Below are 13,136 nucleotides of genomic sequence, written 5' to 3' on the forward strand. Positions count from 1 at the left end.
TCCATTGTCTCACTTATCTCTCTCAGCAGCATCAATCTTGTCGTCACACAAAGAATAGGGGTCCCAGAACCAATCCCTGAGGCACACCACTGGTCACCGGCCTCCATGCAGAATATGACATGTCTACAATCAGTCTTTGCCTTCTGTGGGCAAGCCATTTCTGGATCCACAAAGCAATGTCCCCTTGGATCCCATGCCTCCTGACTTTCTTAATAAGCCTTGCATGGGATACCTTATCAACTGCCTTACTAAAATCCAAATACACTACATCTACGGCTCTACCTTCATCAGTGTGCTTAGTCCCATCCTCAAGTATTTTGTTCGAACTCTTATTAATAAACACTGATCACCGTGTCCATTTGCGAGTCTGTTTTTCCTCCACACTTGCCTTGCCTTCCATTATTTTACACCACAACATCCTCCCCTACAGCCTGGACCCACCTCACCCTCTCATCTTAAAATCTATCTGTGATCAAACATTCAATCAACTCTCTTAATGACTTCCTTGTCTCAGCGTCCGTCCGTATCTTCTGTGAGAACCGCAGGAAGTTTTCTCAAGGAAAAAAAGGGGTTGATGTTCTGATTTAAAACGTTTTGTCGAGAGATTCACCTAACACTCGTTCTCGAGTCAGACTCCCTCCTGCCCCTTATTCCGTCGTTAAACATCAATCAGAGCTTCCATTAAATCGTTCTCAGCACCAAGCAAAACGCCTCAACATCTCAGTGTGAGCGGACAGGTGTTGGCGAAAGGTGATGGATATTGTAGCCAAAGAAAGGAATAGACGGTGCTCGTTACACTGAGTGACCAGGGCGACACTGATACAGGTTACAACGGCGCTGCTGTGTGAAGCGCAACAAACACTGACTGGCCTCGTTCCAGCAACGTCATAATGGGAGCCAGAAGTAGCCACAAATTCTCAGGGAAAAAATGAGGAACAACTGTTTCATGCAGAAATTTGTATTATTATTTTAAATTCCTTTGCTTAGGTTATATAAGCACACAGGCAAGGAAGAAGGTTAAGGTAATTCAGTATCTCGCGCTGAGTCATGAGCAGAAATTTCACTTATTAAAGCATCATCGGTAACTCTTTCGTGCCAACGCATGTAGATGAAAGCCGGCGTTGTAGTTCAGAGTTTCGGTATTCATTAAACGGTCCGTCTCTCCGAGGTGAATCAGCTCGATTAAACTGCACCAGAAACAAAACAGATGAGTTAACCCTCCTATTGCATTTTTGTTCTGTATTACACCAGGTCTGTGTAACGAGAAATCCGTGCAGAAACAAAGGAACAGAAACTGAATGAGACTTTCTAAATGCTGCTTCCTGACTGCACGGATATTGATTTGAAGACCTCCACAGAACAACCAGGAAGTCCACCGATGTTAAACAGTGGGTTGGTATCTGCCCTAGGGGCCCTCTGGAGTGGATCATCGCAAGAACATTGGATGGACACCACAATGGAACGTGTTTGAAAGTTGAAATGAGAAGGGAAGTGTAAGCTGTGTGGCCACAGACCCATCAGTGTAATAATCCGCTGCAGACCAACAATGTTATTGTAGTGATCGATCTGGTCAATTGCCCACAGCTCCTCTCTGAATTATTCCTCCTTGATCCAAGGAGGATGACCTCAGACTTTGCCACATTGCCTTCCATCTGAATGTGCTTTGCCCACGAACGACCTCTATCAGTGTTCTTTTCCTGCCTATTACACCCTCCAATAACCGTTTCCTTTGCCCCATAACTTGCTGCATTCCCCACACATTTATCCCTCGGTAAGTATTGAATGAAATGTTCATCTGCGGGTCGGGGAGCTGTGAACGTCCACTACTTACCAGAAGGTCAGTAGATAACTCAGTCACAGCTCCAGGTTTGTGTAATTTTTCTTTGATCACATTTTCTGAGATAAGATGTAATATTATCTATCTGACAAATCCAATTTTAGAGTTTTTTTTTTCGAAGTTGCAGTTTCTTTAATCAATGAACCGGACACCTGTATTTCTGGAAATACCTCCAGTTTGTCTGGACTACTTTATACACCGCGGTAGCATATGAGCAAATACTACAACTTCCTCTCGTGATCTCGAATCGAAAAATAACCCACTGATAATCTGAGTCATCACGTTTCCGACATTGCTACCGTCAGTCACGGACTGAGAGCTTCTTGCCCGTGTGTAAAGGAGAAAGAGGATTTGTGTTGAACAGGACTTCAGCTCCTCTAACAGTGACGTGGAAAAAGCACTGGAAACCTCCAGAAATGAAGATATCCCAGTTCCCATGATAACGTTACTAATATCTCCTCTCCGTGTTACTAAGATCAATCTAACCTTTCCCTTCCACATAGCCTACCCCCACCATTTTCTCTCATCCATGTGCCTATCCAAGAGTCTCTTAAATGTCCCTAATTCAAATGCCCCCACCATCACACCTAGCAGGACCCTTCCTCTGAGCACATGAGACTATGGTCCCTCATATTAGCCTTTTTGCCCTGGGACAACCTCTCTGAATATCCACTTGACCTTGCCCCGTATCATCTTGAATCTGTTTATCAATTCACCACTCATCCTCCTTCAGTGCAAAGAGCAAAACCCTGGATTGCTAAACCTGTCCAGGAAACACATGCTCTCCAAACCAGGGTGCATCCTGGTAAAACTCCTCTGCAGCCTCCCTAAAGCACTCACATCATTTATATAAAGAGGAAACCTGAACTGAATATTCCAATTTCAAAGTGTACCACGTCACACTTCCCTGATTGAATTCATCCATTATTTCTCAGTCCAGCTCAGTATCCGATCAATGTCCTGCCGTAACTGGCAACAACCTTCTATACTACTCCACCAAACTTTGTATCATCAAGGAATTGATGAATCTACCCTTACTACTTCCCTCTGCTTTCTGTAGACAACACAATCTGAATCCATGCAGCCACGTTTCATTGTAGTCCATAATTCCTGATTTTCTAAATGAGTCTGCAATGAGAAACCTGATACAAACACATCACTAAAATCCATATGTAACAATTCAGTCCACAGCTCCACCTTCATCAATGTTTTTTATTATTTCCTCAAAGTATTCAGTCAGGCCTCTGATATGCAACATGCCCACACAAACTCATGTTGACCAATCAGACTTGGCTTCTCCAAGTTGTCTAGTACGTCATGGTTCTTAACACTAACATATTCCAGCATATCAGACTGTTCAATGCTGTCCCCACATTCATCAAGGACCCTCCCACCGAAAATACTCATTAAGAATTGCCCTGCCTCCTCGGACTCTAGACACATGTCCATGATCCTCTACACACACTCGAGTCATCCTCCTGTTCTTCATGTATGTGTGGTCCACCATGGGGGTTTCCTTAATCCTACATGCAAAGGGATTCTCCTGCCCCTTTCCAGCTCTCCTAGGACCATTCCTACTCTGCTTCATGGTCACCTTGTAACTTTCTCGTGCCATGTCTGATCTTTGCTTCCTAAATCTGTATCTTTGTCTTGTTTCCTCTGGTATCTCTCTTTCAGACTCTTGATGTTCTATGTATTTTGTCAACCATGTTTCTCTCAACCTCCGAACCTGTCCCTGCCTTAATGGGACAAACCTATTCAGAAGCCCATTCTGTCAATCACCCACACACTAGGAACAATTAACCTTTCAAGCCAAACATGCCTGAGATGTGGCAGGAAACTGGAGTGCCTGGAGGATTTCCAGGTCATCAGTGAAATGGTACAAACCCCACAGAGACCACTGGAGGTCAGGATCAACTCGGATCATGAAACCATGAGGCTTCAGCTCCACTAGCTGTGCTGAGCCACAGTTTCAGAGTGACCAACCTCTTCCTGAAGACATTGTCCTATTCCAGACTCTTACCCAGATTTCCATCCAGTGGTTTGCGGACTTCGTACTGGGAACCAACCAACTCCCGCAGTGTCTCTTCTGTAATAGACAGATAGTGATGTGTTGCTGTTCAGATAAGCTGATCACTGTGATTGTTTCTACATTCAATACAGACATCGGGGAATGTTTGCTGTTTCCTCGTTTGATTACCCTGAACCTGCTGCACGGACTGAAGCCATTTGGACAATTCTTAATGTTCCACGCTTCTCCCTCCCTAGCCCCACTCCACTTCCGCACGGCCATCAGAATAATCTTCTACTCCTTTTGTCTTTCCAGTGTCAGGTTAAAAACATCAATGTTACCCGCTGTAATAGACGCTGCTCCTAGAGTAGAGCTGGGGAAATGGTGGGAGAGGGAACCTCACCCATCACTGTCAGCACAGGGAGAGACAGAAAGAGATGTGAACACTTACCCAGTTCTCTCATGTCGAGCTCCCTCAGGGCAGAGTCGGACGTATTCCTCATGCAGGGCCTCCTCGGGAATAAATGCAACAGGCTGTAAGGTATCCTGACCGCTCAGTGTTGACAGTGGTGGCTGCCTGTCCCTCTGTTTAATGTTCCCCACTGAGCTGAATCCAGAATGGACAATGTGCGCGTGGTATAACTGAAGGTGTGTAATGAATAGATGGGAAGGTGGTGAAAAGACACAGTGTCTCTGCCAGGCTGTTGTCTTATTAGTGAACCAGCACCAACCTACACGACAACATACATAAAGATAAGCAGTTTCCCGTGGACCTGCATCTGTGACTCTGATGTCATTTCAGTGTCCAGCACCTGTTGTCAGGCCTGCACAAGCTGGAACCACCTACTCTCCACCCAGTTAACAGGAGTCACCTGCCACTCATTTCCAACTCATCACCTGCAGCCTATTTAAACCCAGCTCCCATCCACAACATTTGTCCTTTCATACAAAACCAGCCAGTTTCAGCCACTTGCTCCTCATCATCTGTTACCGTGTTGCCATGTCAGTGCTGAGTGTCAGTTCTCTCTTGTATTGTGCCCCTCATAGATTGTAACTTTGCAGTTTATTCTTAAAATCATCGATCCCCACTAAATTGTCTCTGCTGCTCTGCATTTGAGTCAAGTCTCCTCTACAATTCCTGGCAGCTGCACACCTTCAGCAATGAGGGGCAGATGATAGGTGGAGTACAATGAGACAGGAGTGGCAGCAAAACAGGTAATAATGAGAAACGGGTGAGAGGTGGAGTACTCAGTAATACAGGGGCTGGAGTAGAGCAGGAGTGGAGACAGGAGCACATGGGGCATGAAAACAAACAAGAGCACATGGCAATACAAAACCACAGAATGACGGCTATGGGGAAACACACAAAAAGACAAAGTTCAACTGGAGGTACTGACAGTTCTTGGGGTTCTTGGTAATAATCAATCGAGATAATGTCAAACCTCAACTCTCCCCACATAATGTAAAAGCTTTTATTGTTCTTCCTTTTCTTATGTCTATTCCTGTTATTCAAATAAAGAAAGCAGCACATCTGAGAGAGTCAGAAGAATATGAACAGACCCAAGAGTGTAGTGCTGCTGAGCGGAGAGGGGGAAATTGGTGATTAAAATAATCTCAGGTTCACCGCAGCTTCAGACACACGAGGTGAAATCATAGAAGTTTGTCTCACACTGACACCACGTCCGGATCAGTTCCAGCATGTCTCCCTTTCCTCTCCCAGTGTTTCTCACTTTTCCCCAGACTCATTCTCAGTTTCCCACTTCACCACAGGTTCTCTCCATCCACCGTCGTGCCCACCTCTGGAATGCAGTGAGCTCTCAGTCAATATGTGTTTGCTGCCCTGACCTTGATCCTGACATCACAGACAGCTCGTCATACTTAAGAGAAGCAGTTTCTCTGTTCAGAACCAAGCTCTTCACCCCACATTTGTGGATTGGTCTGTGTACCCACTGTGATGTATCCCTTCTTGCCCCAGTCTGTGATCCAATGGGACCCACCTTCACCAGCTCTGCTTCCTCCCCCATCCCCCGTTGATCCACATTCACACTTCACCAGGCCACAGAGAACATTGGGACCAGTATGATCCAGGACCAAACTTCAAACCCCAGTGATTAGAACCTCATATACTGTAAATATTGAACAGTTTAGGCAGTATCTGAGGTGGGAGAGAGATGTAATGATTGTGATTTACCAGATATTCAAAACTCTTACCAAATCTTCAAAAACCAGATCCTTTCAGCTCCAGGACCAAGTATTTCAACCCAAACAAAATCAGGAACTCCAACCACTTCTTCATCATCTCAGATGAAATTATTCCTGATTGAACCCTGTGCTTTTCTCTGGAGAGCTGCTTCCTCACTTGAGGAAATTCTGTTTTCCCAACTCCTGGCCCATATATTCTCTTGTATTTTTGTACAATACTGGAAGACTATTGGACCCAAAGTGTAACTGCCGGCTTTCTCAGTAATCGCATTACACCCATTTCACTGCAACGTAATCACTCTCTCTCAATGTCCAGCAATTCACCCCAGATTATCCTTCTTACCACATACACCAGGGCTGATTTACAGGAACCAATTAACCTCCCAGCATGCAATTCCCTGGGATGTGGGAGGAAACCAGATCACCTGGAGTAAACCACAGAGTCACTGGGAGATGGTACAAACCCACACAGACAGCACCATGGGTCAGGATCAAACCCGTCTCTCTGGAGTTGTGAGATTAAAGAACTAACGTCAGTCACTGAGACCACCACTGCTTCCTGGTGCGTTACATTCATTTCTATGAGATTTTAGTCTCCATGTCAGTCTTCAGCTCCCTGTGAGACATCCGTCAAAGGCTGTGGAAGCAGTGTGGATGAAGCCCACAGGGAGCTCCTCTTATGCGGAGGAGAGTCGGGTGGCAAACTTGCCAGTTTTTTTGGTTGAAACCAGAAGATTGAAACGTTCTAGTAAAAATTCTCCATCAGAACCATCATTTACCTCTAGGGCAGGGAGTACATATTGACCCAGAGTCTGATCTCTATCTAAAACCTACACCTAGTAAAAGATCTCTGCAAAAGAGAGGGAAAAAAGGAAAGAATCAAGCTGAAGAAAAGTCAAACAGTAGTATGGGTTCGGTGGAAGACATGAAGAGGAAATTTTAAAAGGGGAACCAGATGAATCCATTCAATACTGTATAAACGTAGAAGATAAAGAAATTAGAATGTGGCATGACTCACCTTATAGAAACCTCCCAACAGGAGTTGATTAAGAGACGTCAGAACCCCTCAGTCTAGACCTGGGTATACTGGGAATGCACTGCACAACCAGAGGTGATATTAGATAGTGAAAGGAAAACAGACTCCAATATATTTGAAGGTGAAGCCAAATCTACTCAGAGAGCAGGGGCAACTGAGTTACAGTAAAGAACAATTGGTAGACAGGATGGGTCATCACAAAGTAAGAATGAAAACTCACTAGAAAAGCTTCAACCTAATGCAATAGCGACTATCAGAACATAGGTGTGAACAGTGGGCATTGACACAGAACCACTGGTGTCACATGTTGCAGGGTATCAGAGAGAGAATCACAGAGGCACCGAGGGGCAGAGTAGGAGGAGTGAGCAGGGGGAGGATGGGAAATGTTCACAGATGAGAGGGTTTGATAGGTGGAGGGAAAATAGAGAAGCAGGGTTGGGGAGACAGGCTTTTACAGGTCCATCACCAAAGCCAGCGGGGTGGACGGAGAGGGGTGGGAGAGGATTCATTCTGATCAGAGGTCCGGATTGCCAGCTGAGTAATGTATTGGAAATGAAATCTGTCAGAGGCTGTGGGAGCAGTGTGGATGAAGCCCACAGGGAGCTGAAGACCAACGTGGGGACTAAAGTCTCATACAAATGAATGTCACACAACAGGAAACAGTGATGGTTTCAGTGACTGATGTTAGTTATTTAATCTCACAGCTCCAGAGAGACGGGTTCGATCCTGACCCATGGTGCTGTCTGTGTGGGTTTGTACCATCTCTTAGTGCCTCTGTGGAAGCTTTTGACAGATTTCATTTCCAATACATTCCTCAGCCGGCAACTCGGACCTCTGATCAGAATGAATCCTCTCCCACCCTTCTCGGTCCACCCCGTTGGCTTTGGTGACAGACCCGGAAGAGCCTGTCTCCCCAACCCTGCTTCTCTATTTTTCCTCCACCTATCAAACCCTCTCATTTGTGAACATTTCTCATCCTCCCTCTGCTCACAGCTCCTACCCTGCAGTTTCACTGTGTGAAGAGCAAATTTCCATGTGTGACCCTGAATGATGGACAGCCCATGACAGCACTGGATGGTTCACAGGCAAAGACTCCAAATGATGTGGCAGGGTGTTCATTTGTTGCTGGGCACTTTAATTTTGGTCCTAGTTGAAAATGAACTGGAATGTTGATTATGAAATTTGCAGGGAGATGAAGCAGGAAACACTCGGCAGGCCAGGCAGCATCTGTAGCAACAGCAGAGTGGGTTAAAGTTTCATGTTGAAGACACGTCAACATAATTGGTTCCACAGATGCTAAGGACGAGTGTTCCTGGGATGTTCTTATTTTTCACTGCAGTGAGGGGCCTCAACTCACTTTAACCCTGTCTTGGGAGGCTGGTTTGTTTGACAATAGCAGAATGCAAATTGCCCATTAATAAAATGTCTCCATAAAGTTTATCAGTTAATGTTCATAATGAGCTGTTCATTCTGAGTTCCCTTCACCTGAACTGAGGAAATAAAACTGTTATTTTTGCATAAATTTGGCAGGAAAGCAGAGATATGTCCAATCTATATTGAACTTATTCAGTATTAATTACTGTGTGTATGAGATGTTGAACGTCAATAGACCAATGAGAACACAGTTGTGTATCTGTATGGATAACACGTGTTCTGGAGTGCTTCTGTAGGGTGAAAAAGAAGGTTGCTATAAGACCATATATGATCGCTAATAGCATAGATAATGTGAATGAACTAGACGACCATCAGATATGGGGGGGCGGGGGGGGTGCAGAATTCAGCCATTTCACCAGAAGGGTCCACTCCAGCATTTCATCAAGACTGATCCATTACCCTCTCAGCCCCAATCTCCTGCCTTCTCCCTCATACTCCTTCATGCCCTGACTAATCAATATCCATCAACCCCTGCCTTAAATATACCCAATGACTTGGTCTCCCCATCCTCCTTTGGCAATAAATTCCACAAATTCACCACTCTCTGGCTAAAGAAATTCTTCCTTATCTCTATTCTGAACGGATGTCTCTCTATTCTGAGGTTGTGTCCTCTGGTCTTTGACTCTCCAGCATGGGAAACACCCTCTCCACATCAACACTATCAAGAGCTTTCAGAATTCGATAGACTTCAATGAGATCACCCCTCATTGCTCCAAATTCCACTGAGTAAATGGCCCGGAGCTATCAAATGCTCCTTATATGATGTGCCTTTGACTTCTTCAATCATTCTCATGAACCTCCTCTGAACCCTTTCCAATATCAACACATCCTTTCTGAGATAAGGGTCCCAAAATTGCTCACAATATTCCAAGAAAGGCCTCACCAGTGCCTCAACATGACATCCTTACTTTATATTCTTGTCCTCTCAAAATGAATGCTAACATTGCATTTGCCTTTCTCACCACCAACTCAATCTGCAAATTCATCTTTAAGGAATTAATCTTTAAGGAATTCTGCATGAGAACTGCAAAGTCCCTTTGCACCCCAGGTTTTAGAAATTTCTCTCCATTTTGAAAATAGTCTATGCTTTTATTTCTTCTACCAAAGTGCATGGCAATACAATTATGGACACTCTATTCCATCTGCCACCTCTTTGCCCATTCTCCTAGGTCCTTCTGTAGCCTCTCTGCTTCCTCAAAACTACCTGCCTTTCCAACTATCATCATATCACCACAAAATTTGTCACAAAGCCATCAATTTCTTCATTCAAATCATTGACATACAGTATAATGTAAAAAGCAACAGTCCCAACTCAAACCCCTGTGGAACACGAATAGACATTGGCATCCAACCAGAAAAGGCTCCCTTCATTGCCACCATTTGCCACCTGCCAATCAGCCATTACAGCTGTTTGTCTTTATTCCAAAATGGGCTCTACGTGAGGATCACAAGACTACTCAGCTCTCAAAGGACTCAATATGCCAGAGTTGGGTAAGTATTCACATCTCCTGTATCTCTCCATGCTGACAGTGATGGGTGAAGATCCCCTCCCACCACTACCCTGGCTCTACTCTGGGAGCAGCATCTTCAACGGGGGGTAACATTGACATTTATAAGGGTCAAGACAAAGGATTAGAACGATGTTTCGGCCGGGAAGATGAAGTCGGGTGGGGCTGGGAAGAGAGATGTGTCGAACACACAATAGTCCAAATGGCTTCTGTCTGTGCAGCAGGTTCTGGCTCATCCAACCAGAAAACAGAAAACATTTCCAACTGTCTGCTTCAAATGAAGAGGCAAATTTGGAGAACAGGTGAAGTTAGGAGGCATTTTACGTCAAGACCACAGTGAAGGCCTGAGTCCTGTTGCTTTCATTAACCAAAGTTTGTCACCATGCAAATGAAACTACCCTGTTCACAAATTGTAGTTTCTAGCATTGAAATGGTCAATTGTAGTCAAACACAACGAACGTCTATATGGTGCCAAGGTCAAGGGGACAACTGTCAACAGCACACTAATCTATATTTTGAACTCTGCAAAACTGATTCCCACAGGTCATCGCTGGCAGACAGTGTTGTCAGTCTATGATCTTAGCCTGAACTACAGAACATTGATGCGGATGTGTTATCATGGAGCTCTGATCAGATGGCAGTAACTGACCAAGAGTGGGAGGACGTTCCTCCCTCAGGTGAGAAAGCAATATGCCAGTTTTCCACAGCTGGCCAATCAGAGCAAAGACTATGGGCCGATGGACCTGTTGATCATCTGGGCACTTCTACCATGCAATTCCTCAAGCAGATTACACCCTCACTGTCCTGAATGCAAAACTGTTACCTCCCTTGAGCTCTGCTCAATAGTTAGTCGTCCAGCAAGGTGACCTGTATAGGTGCAATTGTGGTCAGGCATTTTCAAGGGAGATGTTTCAAATATTGAGAAGACAAGACATCCTACTATAGCCTACCTTATGAGAGAATGGTGAAATCTGGAGTTGAGGAACAAAGTCTTAAAGAAGATTTCTTCACATCCAAGCAGAACTCAACGTTCCCAATTCATTTTGCCTGATAAGTACAGGAAGATCATGACTCGGGTCATCAGGGATTTAAAAACACCTACAGATCAGTTGGAGATAATTTCTATTGACCATGAATGAAGCTTGAATTTGATGGTTACTGTAAGTGTCATTCATTGTATTCAGAGAAAAACACCTCCTAAACAATTTGCTCCTTTGTGTAAGCTGCAAAGCCCTGGAACACTTGATCTAGTGTCTATGGATTTTCCTTCCAAAGAGCCCGATTCAAGTCACACTGCAGGAGCCTTAGTTACTGATACGACACCAGATACACTCAAGCCTTTCCCTCAAAGGTTCAGAAAGCATCCACACTTGCAATAGTGTTGTTGGAGAAATACTTTATTTATTCTGGCCTCCCGAGAAGAAAGCACAGTGATCAGGGAAGGGATTTTGAAAGCCCACTCATACATGAGTTACTGAGCAAGCATGGAGCTGAGAATTCATGGAGAACATCATATCATCCTCAAGGCAATCCTCACCCAGAGAGATTTAACGGGACATTGCTAGACACTGTAGGAACTCTTGATGCCAAGAAAAGGAGCAAATGGAGTCAGTATTTTGGACATTGGGTACACTGCTACAGCCACACTCAGAATGAAGACACTGGCTACTCACCATATTATTTAATCTTCGGGTACAAAGCCAAATTACGTGGAACTTTGTTCTGGAACATCTACTGAGGAATTGGTCGCAGAAAATTATCTCAGGTATGTGTCCAATATGATGAAAGAACTGCAAAAAGCTTTTGAAAAATGTAGCAGCTGTTTCAGCTCAAAAACAAAACCAAGAAAACAAGAAGAGAAGCAATAAAAAGATTCTCAACTGATCCTGAAGATACAGCTCCAGTAAGAAAATTAGTACTACAAGGGAAACATAACCTGGTGGGCTGCTGGGCTTCTATATCTTATGCAGAGGAGAGTCGGGTGGCAAACTTGCCAGTTTTTTTTGGTTGAAACCAGAAGATTGAAACGTTCTAGTAAAAATTCTCCATCAGAGCCATCATTTACCTCTAGGGCAGGGAGTACATATTGACCCAGAGTCTGATCTCTATCTAAAACCTACACCTAGTAAAAGATCTCTGCAAAAGAGAGGGAAAAAAGGAAAGAATCAAGCTGAAGAAAAGTCAAACAGTAGTATGGGTTCGGTGGAAGACATGAAGAGGAAATTTTAAAAGGGGAACCAGATGAATCCATTCAATACTGTATAAACGTAGAAGATAAAGAAATTAGAATGTGGCATGACTCACCTTATAGAAACCTCCCAACAGGAGTTGATTAAGAGACGTCAGAACCCCTCAGTCTAGACCTGGGTATACTGGGAATGCACTGCACAACCAGGGGTGATATTAGATAGTGAAAGGAAAACAGACTCTACTCAGAGAGCAGGGGCAACTGAGTTACAGTAAAGAACAATTGGTAGACAGGATGGGTCATCACAAAGTAAGAATGAAAACTCACTAGAAAAGCTTCAACCTAATGCAATAGCGACTATCAGAACATAGGTGTGAACAGTGGGCATTGACACAGAACCACTGGTGTCACATGTTGCAGGGTATCAGAGAGAGAATCACAGAGGCACCGAGGGGCAGAGTAGGAGGAGTGAGCAGAGGGAGGATGGGAAATGTTCACAGATGAGAGGGTTTGATAGGTGGAGGGAAAATAGAGAAGCAGGGTTGGGGAGACAGGCTTTTACGGGTCCATCACCAAAGCCAGCGGGGTGGACGGAGAGGGGTGGGAGAGGATTCATTCTGATCAGAGGTCCGGATTGCCAGCTGAGTAATGTATTGGAAATGAAATCTGTCAGAGGCTGTGGGAGCAGTGTGGATGAAGCCCACAGGGAGCTGAAGACCAACGTGGGGACTAAAGTCTCATACAAATGAATGTCACACAACAGGAAACAGTGATGGTTTCAGTGACTGATGTTAGTTATTTAATCTCACAGCTCCAGAGAGACGGGTTCGATCCTGACCCATGGTGCTGTCTGTGTGGGTTTGTACCATCTCTTAGTGCCTCTGTGGAAGCTTTTGACAGATTTCATTTCCAATACATTC

The 13,136-nt window shown here is 44.5% G+C and overlaps 1 long non-coding RNA gene across 1 annotated transcript; it reads right to left on the reverse strand.

Moving 5' to 3' along the window:
• Positions 1-992: 992 nt before the first annotated feature.
• On the reverse strand, positions 993-11,804 carry LOC140186379 (uncharacterized). The gene is made up of 3 exons (XR_011882854.1): positions 11,702-11,804; positions 3,861-3,926; positions 993-1,187 (listed from the first exon to the last, which is right to left on the reverse strand). It is a non-coding gene; the product is annotated as an uncharacterized lncRNA (long non-coding RNA).
• Between the last annotated feature and the right edge of the window lie 1,332 nt (positions 11,805-13,136).

The sequence above is a fragment of the Mobula birostris genome, chromosome 22 (genome assembly GCF_030028105.1).
Source record: "Mobula birostris isolate sMobBir1 chromosome 22, sMobBir1.hap1, whole genome shotgun sequence".
Taxonomy (NCBI): domain Eukaryota; kingdom Metazoa; phylum Chordata; class Chondrichthyes; order Myliobatiformes; family Myliobatidae; genus Mobula; species Mobula birostris.